Source organism: Tinamus guttatus, unplaced genomic scaffold, assembly GCF_059628265.1.
Source record: "Tinamus guttatus ecotype Peru unplaced genomic scaffold, ASM5962826v1 Tinamus_guttatus_pri_ptg000214l, whole genome shotgun sequence".
Classification (NCBI taxonomy): Eukaryota; Metazoa; Chordata; class Aves; order Tinamiformes; family Tinamidae; genus Tinamus; species Tinamus guttatus.
The window spans coordinates 1-9,957 of NW_028288748.1; positions in this window are offsets into that span (position 1 = coordinate 1).

Here is a 9,957-nt window from a genome sequence, read left to right on the forward strand (position 1 = left end):
GAAGGAAGGAAGGAAGGAAGGAAGGAAGGAAGGAAGGAAGGAAGAAGGAAGGAGGGAGGAAGGGAGGAAGGAAGGAGGAAGGGAGGAGGAAGGGAGGAAGGAAGGGAGGAAGGAAGGAGGGAGGAAAAACGGAAGGAAGGAAGGAAGGAAGGGAGGAGGGAGGGAAGGAGGGAGGGACGAAAAACTGAAGGAAGGAAGGAAGGAAGGAAGGAAGGAAGGAAGGAAGGAAGGAAGGAAGGAAGGAAGGAAGGACGGAAGGAAGGAAGGAAGGAAAGGAGGGCGGGAGGATGGGAGGGAGGGAGGGAGGAAGAAAGGGAGGAAGGGAGGAAGGGAGAAGGGAGGAAGGGAGGAAGGAAGGAGGAAGGAAGGGAGAAGGAAGGGAGGAAGGAAGGAAGGAAGGAAGGAAGGAAGGAAGGAAGGAAGGAAGGAAGGAAGGAAGGAAGGAAGGAAGGAAGGAAGGAAGGAAGGAAGGAAGGAAGGAAGGAAGGAAGGGAAGGAGGAGGGAGGGAAAAACGGAAGGAAGGAAGGAAGGAAGGAAGGAAGGAAGGAAGGAAGGAAGGAAGGAAGGAAGGAAGGAAGGAAGGAAGGAGGGAGGGAAGGGAGGAAGGAAGGGAGGGAGGAAGGAGGGAGGGAGGAAGTGAAGAAGCATGAGAAGGGAGGGAGGGAGGGAGGGAGGGAGAGAGGAGAAAGGAAAGGAAGGAGAGGAAGGGAGGGAGGAAGTGCGGAAGTGAGGAAGGAAGGAAGGAAGGAAGGAAGGAAGGAAGGAAGGAAGGGAAGGAAGGAAGGAAGGAAGGAAGGAAGGAAGGAAGGAAGGAAGGGAAGGAGGAGGAGGGAGGGAGGGAGGGAGGAAAAACGGAAGGAAGGAAGGAAGGAAGGAAGGGAGGGAGGGAGGGAGGGAGGGAGGGAAGGAGGGAGGGAGGAAAAACTGAAGGAAGGGAGGAAGCAAGGAAGGAAGGAAGGAAGGAAGGGAGGAAGGGAGGGAGGAAGGGAGGGAAGGAGGGAGGGAGGGAGGAAAAACGGAAGGAAGGAAGGAAGGGAGGGAGGGAGGGAGGGAAGGAAGGAAGGAAGGAAGGAAGGAAGGAAGGAAGGAAGGAAGGAAGGAAGGAAGGAAGGAAGGAAGGAAGGAAGGAAGGAAGGAAGGAAGGGAGGGAGGGAAGGGAGGAAGGAGGGAGGACGAAAAACTGAAGGAAGGAAGGAAGGAAGGAAGGAAGGAAGGAAGGAAGGAAGGAAGGAAGGGAAGGAAGGAAGGAAGGACGGAAGGAAGGAAGGAAGGAAAGGAGGGAGGGAGGATGGGAGGGAGGGAGGGAGGAAGAAAGGGAGGAAGGGAGGAGGAAGGGAGGAAGGGAGGAAGGGAGGAAGGGAGGAAGGAAGGAAGGAAGGAAGGAAGGAAGGAAGGAAGGAAGGAAGGAAGGAAGGAAGGAAGGAAGGAAGGAAGCATGAAGAAAGGGAGGGAGGGAGGGAGGGAGGGAGGGAGGGAGGAGGGAGGAAGGAAGGAAGGAAGGAAGGAAGGAAGGAAGGAAGGAAGGAAGGAAGGGAAGGAGGGAGGGAGGAAAACGGAAGGAAGGAAGGAAGGAGGGAAGGAGGAAGGAAGGAAGGAAGGAAGGAAGGAAGGAAGGAAGGAAGGAAGGAAGGAAGGAAGGAAGGAAGGAGGAGAAGGGATGGAGGAAGTGAGGAAGTGAGGAAGGAAGGAAGGAAGGAAGGAAGGAAGAAGGAAGGAAGGAAGGAAGGAAGGAAGAAGGAAGGAAGGAAGGAAGGAAGGAGGAGAAAGGGATGGAGGAAGTGAGGAAGTGAGGAAGGAAGGAAGGAAGGAAGGAAGGAAGGAAGGAAGGAAGGAAGGAAGGAAGGAAGGAAGGAAGGAAGGAAGGAAGGGAGGGAGGAAGGAAGGAAGGGAGGGAGGGAGGAAGGAAGTGAGGAAGTGAGGAAGTGAGGAAGGAAGGAAGGAAGGAAGGAAGGAAGGAAGGAAGGAAGGAAGGAAGGAAGGAAGGAAGGAAGGAAGGAAGGAAGGAAGGAAGGAAGGAAGGAAGGAAGGAAGCGAGGGAAGGAGGAGGAATTGAGGAGGAAGGAAGGGAGGAAGGAAGGAAGGTAGGGAGGAAGCAAGGGTGGAAGGAAGGAAGGAAGTGAGGAAGAAGGAAGTGAGGAAGGAAGGAAGGGAGGAAGGAAGGTAGGGAGGGAGGAAGGGAGGAAGGAAGGAAGGTAGGGAAGGAGGAAGGGAGGAAGGGAGGAAGGGGAGGAAGGGAGAAGGACCGGAAGGACGGAAGGAAGGAAGGAAGGAAGGAAGGAAGGAAGGAAGGAGGGAGGGAGGGAGGAAGCGAGGGGAAGGAGGGAGGGAGGGAGGAAGTGAGGAAGGAAGGAAGGGAGGAAGGAAGGAAGGGAGGAAGGGAGGGAGGGAGGGAGGGAGGAAGGAAGGAAGGAAGGAAGGAAGGAGGAAGGAAGGAAGGAAGGAAGAAGGAAGGAAGGTAGGAAGGTTGGTTGGTTGGTTGTTTTTTTAAAAGTTAGAGGAGAACATTTTACCCTTTCTCTTTTTTGGTGCTGTTATTTTGCCAATTAAATTGCTATAAAGACACTAAAAACAGACGTCTGTCGAAAATGAAATTGTTCTTTCCTCAGGAGAGGTGTTGTAGTTCCTAAAAGCCTTTAAAATGGTATTCCCCAAGAAATAAATAAATTATTTAAGAATTTGTACAAGGCCACGTAAAACTCACAGCACATTTCGTTAATCTTTGAACATTTTGAGATTTTTTTTTCAAGTAATATAATTTCCTACTCTGGAAATGTTTATGTGAAAAAATTGCAAACCTACTGAGGAAACAGACTTTGCCTTGAGGCTGGGAGCTCTCTCTTCTCACCCCAAAATGATTAGAAGCATGGAAAGGAAGAAATTAAAGCAGAATTCGTCTCATAAAAAGATGTGATTAGAAAGACTGAGTTTGCTTATATAAAAGGATGATGACTAAAAGCAAGGTGTAAAAATTCAAGTGATGGAGAACTCCAAGAAACCACAATTTCCTTGTTTTTCTAGTTTAACTAATCATTTCATAACATACTCAAATCAAATGTTTTGCACTCTAATCAGAGAGATAACATAGATCTTCTTTTCAATATCATCATCATCATGGGGATGCCTGAAAACTTGTCTTTTATTCCATTCATATTTGCAAGGCAGATAGAATAAATATATTTCGGCCTCGCAGATATATATATATTTGTTATAAATAAATATTTTTTATTATTACTAATAAAATATACACTTATTTATGACATTTCTTTTCTGAACAGGAAGCCACGATCATTCTGTGCTTTGCATGGTGACAGAAGCTCAGAGCCCAAGAAGTCATAGGCAGTGATAAAATGGATATTGGCATGAGGGAGAGAGACATACATATGCTCTTTTCAGTAAATTAAATGACTTGCAAAGTCATCATTCCATTCAGCTGAGAGAGGATGTTTATGACAAAGTAGCTGAGAAAATGCGCTATAAATATGACTAGCTAATATGATGTGGAAGTGGGAAAATGGCTGCTCCAGGAAAACCTCACAGCAGTTGAGTAGCTGCTGGTGAATTTAACGGGAGAGAAAAATTTTATGCTGACCCAGTGTAGCCCTCATCGATCAACCAACCTTAAAGGCTGGGATGATACTAAATGACAAGGAGATATAGAAGTAACCTGCTTATTCCATCTTTAAATGTACAGCCGGCAGAGATTTTCCAAATGTTGGGAATGTTATTTGTATGACACAGATTAAATATATTTTTTTAAAAAAAATAGCACAGTGGTGGGAACTTCCTTGGTTGAAACTTTGTTTGTGACCCCCTTATCCATGTAGGTGGCAAGCAAATAAAATATTTATTTTTAAGGAGGAGGGAAAACCACTATGAAGCACTATGAAATATGCTATATTATCCGCTCATAAGTGCTCTTTTGGGAAGTGAAAGGAGGGAACAATAAGAGAAACTGAAGCCTAAATAGGAATAATTATAGTCACTGAGGTACAAGTCCAGACTAGAACCAAGAAGCTTTTCTGGGGAAATTTGGATTTGAGAATGAATCACATCTCCCCCTGTTGGGAGCCGAGACGGATTACAAGACACGGACTCAATATGAGTTTAGATCTTGCTCCGTTTATTAGCCAAAGTGCGCGTATATTTATATCTACAAGCATCTGAGGGATTTCCAGGCTAGTTATGATTGGTTGCTAGGGGGTTGCTAGGTCCCGGCCACATAGGCTCTTCTCAGTTCTTCGAAGTTGTTTACCTGAAGCGGTTAGCTCCTCATTCCCAGCTAGCTCCTCATTCCCAGCCGGCCAAGGACAATTCACTAACACTCCCCTGTACATTATCAGCAAGGCGCAGGTGGTGCAGATCCTCAGCGCAGCATTTCTCTACAAGTCCCCCTTTTTTCTTTGGCACTAATCAAGCCTTGCTGGTAAGCGAGAACACCTTATGCAAAAAAATACATGCAAAAGCACAGCTAAAAATACAAAGCATAAACAATAAAACAACTAATAACATTAGCCTCAATTTTACTAATACATGCACCCATCCCCAAGTCCATGTTGGTCTGCAAAATCTTCCCAGCCGAAGAGTCCGACGCCCTGCTGAGCAGCATCCGTTGTTTATTGATCTGCTGATGGGCAGTTCAAGGACTCTCGATCATTTCAAGGCCAGGGTTGTGCAGACCGCCTGGAGCTGTAAGGTGTCCTCGGTCTCCAAGCCATTCCTCTATAAGTCCTCCTTTTTTCTTTTGCAATAACCAGGCTTTATGAGTATGGGAGAGTAGCATTCGCCTTAAGCATGCAAAGGCACAGTTGAATAAGCCTAGGACAAAAAGCATAACAATCAAAAGCATCAATCCTGTCTTAAGCAAGGATTTTAGCCACCCACCAATACCCAATAAATCAGTTAACCCATCCAGTCCAAAGAAGCCCACGTCTTTCTGTATCTTCTGGGTGTGTTCCATCAGCTGTTGAATTTGCTGGTGGATTGCTCTGGAATGGTCCTGCAGAGCCATACAGCACATTCCTTCAAAGTCTTCACATCCGTGCCCATGGGCTAGCAGCAGGAAGTCGATGGCCGCTCTGTTTTGTAGCACCGCGTGTTGCACCTGTGATAAATCTAGCTCAAGATTAGAGAGGACCTGACTGGTGACATTTGCTTGTTTAACCACCCAACAGGATAGGGTGTCTAGGACTTTGTGGGCTCGCGCCGCTGCCGCCCCCGGTACGAAGAGGGATGCGAAAATTACCTCCCACTTAGACCAGAGGCGGACTTCATCACTACAGTCCTCCGTCTGGGTTATGCTAAGCGCCATTCGCCGAGTTCTTCTTTTGACCCTGGTGCTATTAGGATGGACCCAGGGCAAAGCCATACTTACTTGGCCTACTGTACATGGACCCCCTATGGGCCTTGATGGAATTCCGGACCAAGCCCGGTTGCCACATATGAGGAAGTATCCTGCAGGCAACGTCCGAGGGGTTACAGGGCTGGATCCCGGATGTGAGGAATTGTGGGACATCTTGCCACACCATTTATTCCAATGACTCCCGTTGCCGATTGGGTACAACCAGGTGGGCGCCTGAGAGCTACTGCGACAATTATTACTATAACCCGAAGCAGAACCCAGCCCAGGGGGGCAGACAAACTCTGCCTCTACTTGCGCAACTCTCCCCGCTGAGTGCGCAGGCGCGCATGCCAGTCAGGGGTTCCAGCCCTCAATTCGAGGGTCCTGCCTTCCTCCTCTTCTTCCTCATTTCCGGGTGTTTGACCTCCAAAGCTAGTTTGGAGGACGTCTGTGGTTAAGTTGGCTACAAGCCCAGCCGAGCAGCCAGCTTCAACAGGTTTCTGGAGGGGGCTGCCTGTGAATCGGGCTGAGCAGCTGCATCCTTGGTCTTTATCACTAAGCCTAGGCAGGCAAACATCTTCTTTCCCAAGGTCTGGCCTCTTCTTCTCACAGGAGATTTTTATGACTCTACAGATCACAGAAATTTCCATCTCCGACACAGTCGTACTGACCCTACGTGCCAGGATGCACCAGGCGTAGAGAGAACAGTGCGGAGAGAGCGAGGGAGAGGAGAAACTCCAAACTGTGAGGCCTACGCTCTCTCCATGGGAGCCGGTCAGCAACTCTCTCTCTCTGATCTGCCAGCTTGAGAGGATGTTTGGGTCCAGTATCCCGCCGGCAGGTATCACCTCGTGAGTAGTTATCCATACTTTGCTTCTTTTATGTGCTTTCACCTGAATAAATGCTTGATGTAGTCACCTCGTTCTGGCGTGATTATTGCCGAATCCCGAGCCCATCCGGAACACAATTGGCGATTCGGCAATTCGGTGGGATTCGGCAATTAAACAGTGGAACTCACTAGTGGAGTGCGTAGCTAGGTGAGATCGTGCCACTGGATAGAAATCGTGTTTGTGCTGTTTGTGGTCTTTATTGTGTGTGCGACATGTGGTGGTTCTTTTTTGGAAGAGCTGCAGGCATCACAGGCGACCGCAGGGAGGCTGCGTCTCTGATGGAGTGCCCTGAATGGGAGCCGGAACCATGGAATACTCTGTGGAACCGGTGGGAGACCTGCACCCAGGTATCTCCAGAACCATGGACGCAGAAGGACCCCATGGCGGTGTTACAGTATTGGGGTCGGTTTGTAGAGACTGACCATACTAAGAACTCGGTCTGACTGGAACATGCCGGTCGGGTGGGAGGTGCTCTGCTGTGTGCATATAAGATTTTAGCGGGGCAGCTAAAGGAGGAACAGGAGAAGAATCAGCTCCTCCAAGAGCAGTTACAAGCAGTCCGAGCCACCCAGGTGGTGCAGAGGCAGGCTCTGCTGGAGGTCAATGATCAGAGGGAGCTCCTGGAGGAGAAATGTGCTAAATTGGCGACACATTATGTGATATGAGTGGTAAAGAACAGGAGAGGGAGAAAACAGGGGCAGAAGGGGAGCCGTGTGCAGACTATTGTCACCGACCCTCACTGGGACCCGGAAACTTGGGATGGGGATATTTGGGAATCAGACGAGGAAGTCCCCACACCAGAGGAGAAGGGCCCATCGTGGGACGAACCAAAAAGGTTAGCCGTCCCAGTAATACAAAGGAAAGCTGTGCTGCCAGGGCCAGGACAAGTGGTACAACGGGATGAGCTAACCGATTTGACACCTGAACATATTAAAAATCTGTTGAGAAAATATAAACAACAACCCGGGGAGAAACCACAGTCCTGGATGGTAAGACTAATGGAAGAAGGGGCCGATTCAGTGATAATTGACAATGTCAATGCCTCGAGGTTTTTGGGGTTAACTAATGACATGTATGTACAGTCCGCCCTGCGAAGAGTGGACGGAAGCGGCAAGAGTCTTATTGCTATAGTAGCCGAGGGTCTCACTTACCGCCACACTAATGACGGCGATTGGCCCCCATCCAGCTCCTCCTGGGTAACTATAAGACAAGCATGCCAGATGCTTAAGGCAGAGGCCATGAAGTTTGCTATAGAATTGGGAAGTCCAGAGCTTTATCTACAACAGCCGTTGTTACCCAGGATGCGAAATAAGCTGTTGGAGGGATGCCCAGGAGCATGGCGCCCCTATCTAATTCCAGTTCTGATGTCAGAACAAGGAAACCCTATTGAGAACGTAATTGAAAAGTTGCAACAGATAGGGGACCTTCCAGGATTGGCGTTAGAGGTGGATGGAAAAGGCAGCAGTGAGAAAAGAGGGCTGAGTGGGAACGCGGGGTCAGAGTCCGGGAGTGAGCTCAGCTCTTCCGTCTGCTTTTACAGAAGGGCATTGATAGACAGGAAATTGATGGGAAACCAACAGAAGTATTACACCAACTAGCACGCCAATATAATGTCCGTGTGGTCCAGGCGGCCAAGCAAAGCTCAGGAATAATGTCCAAGGCTGATTGATAGATCACAAATGTTGCACCTGCAGGAGGATGTAGAGCGGACATTGTTGCTATTCAGAGCGAAGGAAGAACTGGAACCAGTTTTTCCCCCTCAGGAGGGACTCAGACGCCTAAAACAAGAATCAGAGGGTGGCTAAGCTCCAGTGTCCGAAGGATTCCAATGTAACATCGCTCGCTGAGACGATCGACCATTCGTTACACGTGCCATTTATTGTTCGGAACAAAATAGACAAACGGTTTGTGCCTTGGTGGACACGGGAGCAGAGGTCACAGTAGCACATGGAAACCCAGAAAAGTGCAAGGGGGAAGTAATCCCTGTTTGGGGTTTGAGTGACCAGCCTGTCAAGGAAAAACTTGTGACTGACTGCCATCAAGCCATACACCGGACCCTTGAAGCTGCTGGGGTGCTGCGACCAGGGAAGGTCCAGATGATTCAATCAATCAGGGTGCTCAACAATAGAGGGATGACCAAAGAGTGGATGTCCCTTACCCTGATGAGAGGGATACCCCATGTGAATCGTGCGGTAGCCACCTTGACTGTAGCATATGAACCTGGAGCAAACTCTAGTCTCTTCCCTGCTAGGGAAGGGTTAGTATTAAACCATAGAGGAATACTTGAATGGGATCCCGTGGGAGGACTATGGGATCAATCCGCAGAGTAATAATAAAACCGTATTAGCTTATGTAGGGAAAGGATACGTGTGTTCTAGAACAACTTGTAAATACATGCTAAGAAATGAAAGTTATAATCAGACTGTGTTTAATGACTCTAATACGTGTGCTCACAATGTAGGTATTATTAGAGGCTGTGATTTTGTGTATAAGTTACTCATGTTTAATGTGGATCTGTGTGTGTGTGTTGCCCTAATAGTGGTTTGCTACTGCATGAGGCAAGTGAGACTACCTTGATGATCAGCTGAAGTCTAAGCGCCTCCTACCATAGTCAAGGGCAAGACTGGGTTGGCCTCTGTGTTTGCCACCAAGAAGAACCTCGAGCTCTGCTGTTGGCTGCAACCCATTAGGCGTTGAGTGGTGGGGACACATGCCATGCCAGACCTTGATATGAGTGATGGCCATCTCTCTCTGTGAGGGCCATCTAGGAGGTGAGTGTAGGCCAAGCAGCCTGCTGCTGGTATGAGTGCCAGTTAGCGTAATTAACTTGTGACTAAGTACACAGAACTTGTCTGAAAATTGCTATGCTAACTCGCACGTAGGACCGCTGGAGTGCTTATGCCACCCTGCACGGTAGGGCGACTTACCATTTTACAGATCCAAAAGAAAAAAAAAGAGAGAGAGAGAGAGATGCAAGAACATCATTGCTCGAAGGCATTGATTCCGGGGATCGCTGCCGCGCAAGCATTGCCCACGCTATGCAGACTGGGATGCTGGCTAGCAAAATCCAGCAGTGCTACAACAGCTTTGCCATCATTGTTGGTAGATGTAGATTTGGCTCGGCACGCAACCTCGCTGCGACAGATATACCTCTGCTTATGCATGACCACAGATGTGAGGAGGCAGGGGTCATGTGCTGCATGACTCTAAGTGACCACGCCACATCTATGCAGGCCCAGATCTGGACCTTACAGGATCTGACTCATCAATTGAGAGTGGACAATGATTGGAATCCATTCGGACGATGGACGTGGGGTTGGCCATGGCTACAGAAACTGTTATTAGCTCTATTATTTCTATTCGTGATATTCCTCTGTATTATATGCTGTATTCCTTGCGTAATGATGCTGACACGAGGCATGGTTGAAACTGTTATGAAAATGTTATCTGTTCGAGTGCTTGGCTACGATAGACTGACTTCTACAGATCACGGAGTGGCATGTATTGGAGATGGAAATTTCTATGATCTGTAGAGTCATAAAAATCTCCTGTGAGAAGCAGAGGCCAGACCTTGAGAAAGATGTTTGCCTTCCTAGGCTGAGCCATAAGGAGCACGGAGGCAGCTGCTCAGACCCATTCACAGGGGGCCCCCTCCAAAAAGATGTTGAAGCCGGCCACTCGACCGAGCTTGTAGCCAACTTAACCACAGACGTCCTCCAAACTAGCTT